The sequence below is a fragment of the Helobdella robusta genome, assembly GCF_000326865.2.
Source record: "Helobdella robusta unplaced genomic scaffold HELROscaffold_129, whole genome shotgun sequence".
Classification (NCBI taxonomy): domain Eukaryota; kingdom Metazoa; phylum Annelida; class Clitellata; order Rhynchobdellida; family Glossiphoniidae; genus Helobdella; species Helobdella robusta.
Genome location: NW_008703711.1, coordinates 25,154 through 30,316, shown reverse-complemented (window position 1 = coordinate 30,316; position 5,163 = coordinate 25,154).

Sequence of the window (5,163 nt, the reverse complement as noted above, 5' to 3'; positions counted from 1 at the left end):
TATTTTTAAATTTGCACGTTCATGTATAAGTCTCAATCTAAATTATTTCCTAAGTACTTATCAGATATATTAATTGAACCTAAACGCCCCGGTTTACGATCGTCTTCTTCTTCTCGCTTTTTCTTAACTCGTGTTAAACACTCTTTTGCCAAATCTGCTTTTGCTTTTTCTGGTCCTTTTCTCTGGAACTCTCTACCTACTTCTCTAACTATTTCTCCATCACTTGCGAAGTTCAGAGCGGATCTCAAGACCCATCTGTTTTCAAAATTCATTGAGGAGCGCTGTTGAACATCGCGGAAATAGCGCTTTATAAGCTAATTGATTGATTGATTGATTGATTGATTGATTGATTGATTGATTGATTGATTGATTGATGATGAAAACGACGATGAAGTTAGTAACAGTGATAATAATAATATCTATATAATAATTATAAATCTCGCTTTTATTATTATTTATTATATGACGATGATGCTGATGATGATGTTGATAATAATGTTGACGATGATGTTACTACCGATAAAATTGATGTTGATCATGACGACAACGATGATATTAAAACAGTGACGATGACGATAATGATGACAATAAATGTAACAATGATGGCGATGATGACGATAACGATGAGCACCAACAGACACACAGTGCATGTAAATACACGTGGAACAACGCATCACATGTGATTAGTGGGGATCGCTTTGCAATAGAATCCCGTCACTGCAGAAGTAGCGCCAGGCACTTTACCGTTACACCATCACGCCATATTTTTGTTATTATTATTGTTATTATTATTGTTATTATTATGACTACTACTACTACTATTATTTTGAACAGCCTTGAGCCAAGTCAAACAAGCAAACTGTCCGTATTAGAAACTCAGTCATGCAGAACCCACGCAATACACATACACACACACACACACAGACACACACGCACACACAGACACAAACAAACACATTAAAATTTAATATATTATAATATTAAACAAATTTAACGTTACAAACACGAAAATACGGCAAAATTACCGACATTGCATACGATTAGCGGGTTTCAATCTGCATTCGAAGACAGTCAGTGCCCAACAAGACCAAGCGTCTTACCCGTTATACTATCTCTTTACTATCGTAAATGAGTTAAGATATGGTGATATGGGGGTCGGTCGATTGTGTCGCAAGTTATAACGTGTCAACAACGATATTTTTATTTTATTTATTTTTATCGTTTTGTTTGTTAATGTCGTTTTATTTGTTTGTTGTTATTTGTTTGTTTGTTTGTAAGTTTTGTTGTTGTTGTTTTTTTCTAATTTTGTGTGTCTGAAATATTTGCCAATGGAACTGTTGGAGTTTTTGTAAACCTCGAATGCTGGGTTGGTGTGTTGGAAATTCTCAGGCGAGATCAAACTATACGCAATCATACACACAGCTGAGTCATTTATATGATATATAGAGGTGTTCTTTGTATTTCTTGTACAATTTAAAAACAATGTAAAGCCCTCGCATACTTCACAGTCCATCCTCACAGTCTACATGGAAAGAGAATTTATTCGCGAGGCAGGATTAACTGAATATCGCACGAATCCTTGCATTTTTTGATGTACATTAGTATCAGGGCATTTGTCTCAGGCCACCTCTGTCTTAAATAAATAAATAACACCTGATGAGTCAAGAGACGGTGTGAGGAGAAAGAGATCAGCAAAGATGGAGTAATGAATGATGGATGGAACATCATGCAGATACGTTCAACTGCCTGTGCGCAATGAACTACCAAAATAAAATATGCGTATTTAGAAACAGTTTTTATATGCACATTTTTTTTACACAGAAAAAGAACGAGAGAAAGAAAAAGAGAAAGAAAGAGAGAAAGAAAGAGAGAGAAAGAGAGAGAGAAAGAGAGAGAGAGAGAGAGAGAGAAAGAGTGAGACAACCAAAAGGAGGAATTTGTTCTGAAAAATATTGTATGACCTCAGTTTACAAGATCATCACGTCTTAAATTATTTTTTCATCTTTTGTTTCAATTGGAGAATTTTGAGTGCTGGTACCAGACGTTCCATAGTCTGGTTAAGTTAACTTTTCAACAAATGAAAAAACAATCCATGGAAGTAGGAGTTGGGATTAGTTTAATGAAAATATGCAAATAACTAATCTTTATTGTACATATCGTCTTCGCAGTCATTATCAAGATCATAGCTATCACCATCATCAAGTTTATCATCATCATTATTCTCGTCATCGTCCTCGCCATCATTTTCTCTTGCATTGTAACTGTCACAGCATTGACAACGATGCTGATGTTGTCAGAGTTACAACTCAATGAAAGAACATGCCACCCGACGTCATCATCATCATCATCGTCATCATCGTCATCGTCGTCATCGTAATTGTTGTCTCAACATAGTGACCGTGTCAACATCATCACTATCTCAACATCATCATCATCATTGTTTCTATCATCATCATTATCATCATCATCATCATCGTCATCATCATCGTCATCAAAACCATCGTAAACAGCATTGACGTTGACATAATCATCATGGTCATCATCATTTCATCATAATCGTTATCATCATCGTCGTCATCATCATTCCCTTCTTGATGATGATTCCTCTTTTCATCCTAGCTTACATCACTGTTATCCTTATGTCACTTTAATCATAAGGAACATGAAGTTCCGCAAAAAACATAGCAATAACATTACTAACACTACTATTACAACAACCACAACAACAACTACTACTACTGCTGCTGCCACTACTCTACTAATACTACTACTACTACTTCTACTACTACTACTGCTGCTGCTACTAATACTACTACTACTATTACAAATATTAATAATAATAATGTTTCAGTGGCGTGCATACTAATAATATTAAAAATAAAAATATATATCAAAATATTATCCATTATATTACTGAAAGCGCAATGAAAAAACATCAACGTCAACACCAACATCAACAACAACAGCAGCAACAACAACAACATCAGAAACAACGTCACCACAACAACAACAACACAAATAAACAGCATCACCACAGAATCACCATTAGCAGCAACATGGTCCTCATCAACTATAGAACTATTGTCAACATAATAAAGGCAACAACACAACAAAATGAACAACAACATTATCATTAACAACAACATCAATCAGCAACATCATCATCATCATCATCATCATCATCATCATCATCACCGTCATCGTCGTCATCATCATCGTCATCGTTATCATCATCGTTATCATTGTCGTTATGTTATCATCATCATCGTTATCATCATCCTCATCATCATTATCGCCATCGTTATCACCATCGTTATCGTCGTCGTCACCATCATCATCATATTTATTCATCATCATCATCACAACTAGCCTCTTTCTCTTGTTTCCGGGCAGTTCTTGCACCTCCTCAACCGAAAATGCATCTGCGTGGAGTGGCTGCACTGCTGCAAGTAGGACAATGGACTTCTGCAGTAACAGCTGCTAGTCACGTGACTTTGTTGTTGCTGCTGCAGCTGCTGTTGCTGGTGGCTGTGATGGTCTCGAAGTGGTGAGTTGTGAGTGGTGTATATGAAGTGGTAGGATGAGGGCATTGGGTGGCAGTCTGTCCCACTACTAGTCACTGTTGAGAAGGGTGGGGTTGAAGTTTGTGGTGAATTTTTAATGGTGTTTGATGTATTCATGTTTGTTTTGTGTAGTTGTTGCTGTTTGTAGTAATTGTGGTTGTTGAGGGGGTTTGGCTGTGATTGTTTGGTTGTTGTGGAAGGTTTGGTTCGTGATTGTTGTGGTTGGTTTAGTTTAGTGTTAGGTGGTTGTATTGGTTACTGGCTTGATGTGGTTTCAGCGGTTGACGTGTTTATTAAAAAAAGATCTATATCTATTTTTAAAGTGTTTTATTTTTGTATAATGTCTGCGTAGTAAACAAACTCTTTTTGCATTTGCTTTTAAATGCTTTTGGTTCTTTCTTTAAGTTTTCTAAGTTACAACACATGTGGGTAGATTTTGAAATGGCCATAAATAAATGAAAAATTTGATTTTTTGTCATTTCTAAATAACGTCCAAAACATCAACAACAAAACAACAACAAAAACCTCAACAACAACAAAAACCTCAACCACCTCAACAACAATAACAGAGCTAATGACATTAACAATACTAAAAGGAGCAAAACAAAGGATGAAAATGTTTGCCCGTTTAAATTCCATTGTCATCTGAGAATAGATATGAAATTACTTGCAGGCATGTTTTGTATACATATGGTGGTCATTATTTTATCTCACTATAATGGTCATAACATCATCACATCACAATGGTGATTACAGTATTATATCATCACATTAGAATTGTCATTGTATTATCACATTGTGGTGTTCATTACGAGAATCTGTGAGAACCTTTTAATGGGCGCATATAAATCATCTAATAATAATAATAATAATAATAATAATAATAATAATAATAATAATAATAATGATAATATCAATTATATTATCACATCATTACATTATAATGTCCAAAACATCATCGCTTCATAATGGTCATAAAATTATGATGGCCTTTGGGTTAGCACATATATAACGCTCCTTACATCATCACACCATATTGGTCATCATATTATCACATAATAAAAAAGTGTTATAGCTATTACTTAATCAAATGATAACAAAGATTTGATGAGAGTATCAATAATAACGATTACCATGATTGCAAATGTGATGATGATGATGAAACATGATTTCAAATATGATGATGATGAAACATGATGGTGACATCTATAAGCTAGAACTCAGACGATGATTATTGAAACAAATCAAAAGCAATGATGAAAGTTATGATTTACGAAGGAATGATTGTGCTAAATGCTGGAGATGATGACAATGATGATGACACGATGATGATTACGATAACGACAACGACAACAGCATCTTCATCATCAGATTACAGCGACAATGACGTCACGGTGTTTCGCGCCGAAACAAAAGAAAGTTAGTCACGTGATGTTGTGACGCAACAGCGGATGCCTTTTAATTAGAAATGGCTGCGGGTAATGCGGTTATAAATATATGTGGCAATGCGATTCGCAATGTGCGATTGTTTATGTGTGTTTCTCTATGTCTGTGTGTGAGTGTTGATATTTAATATATATATTATTATTATTAGTGATGA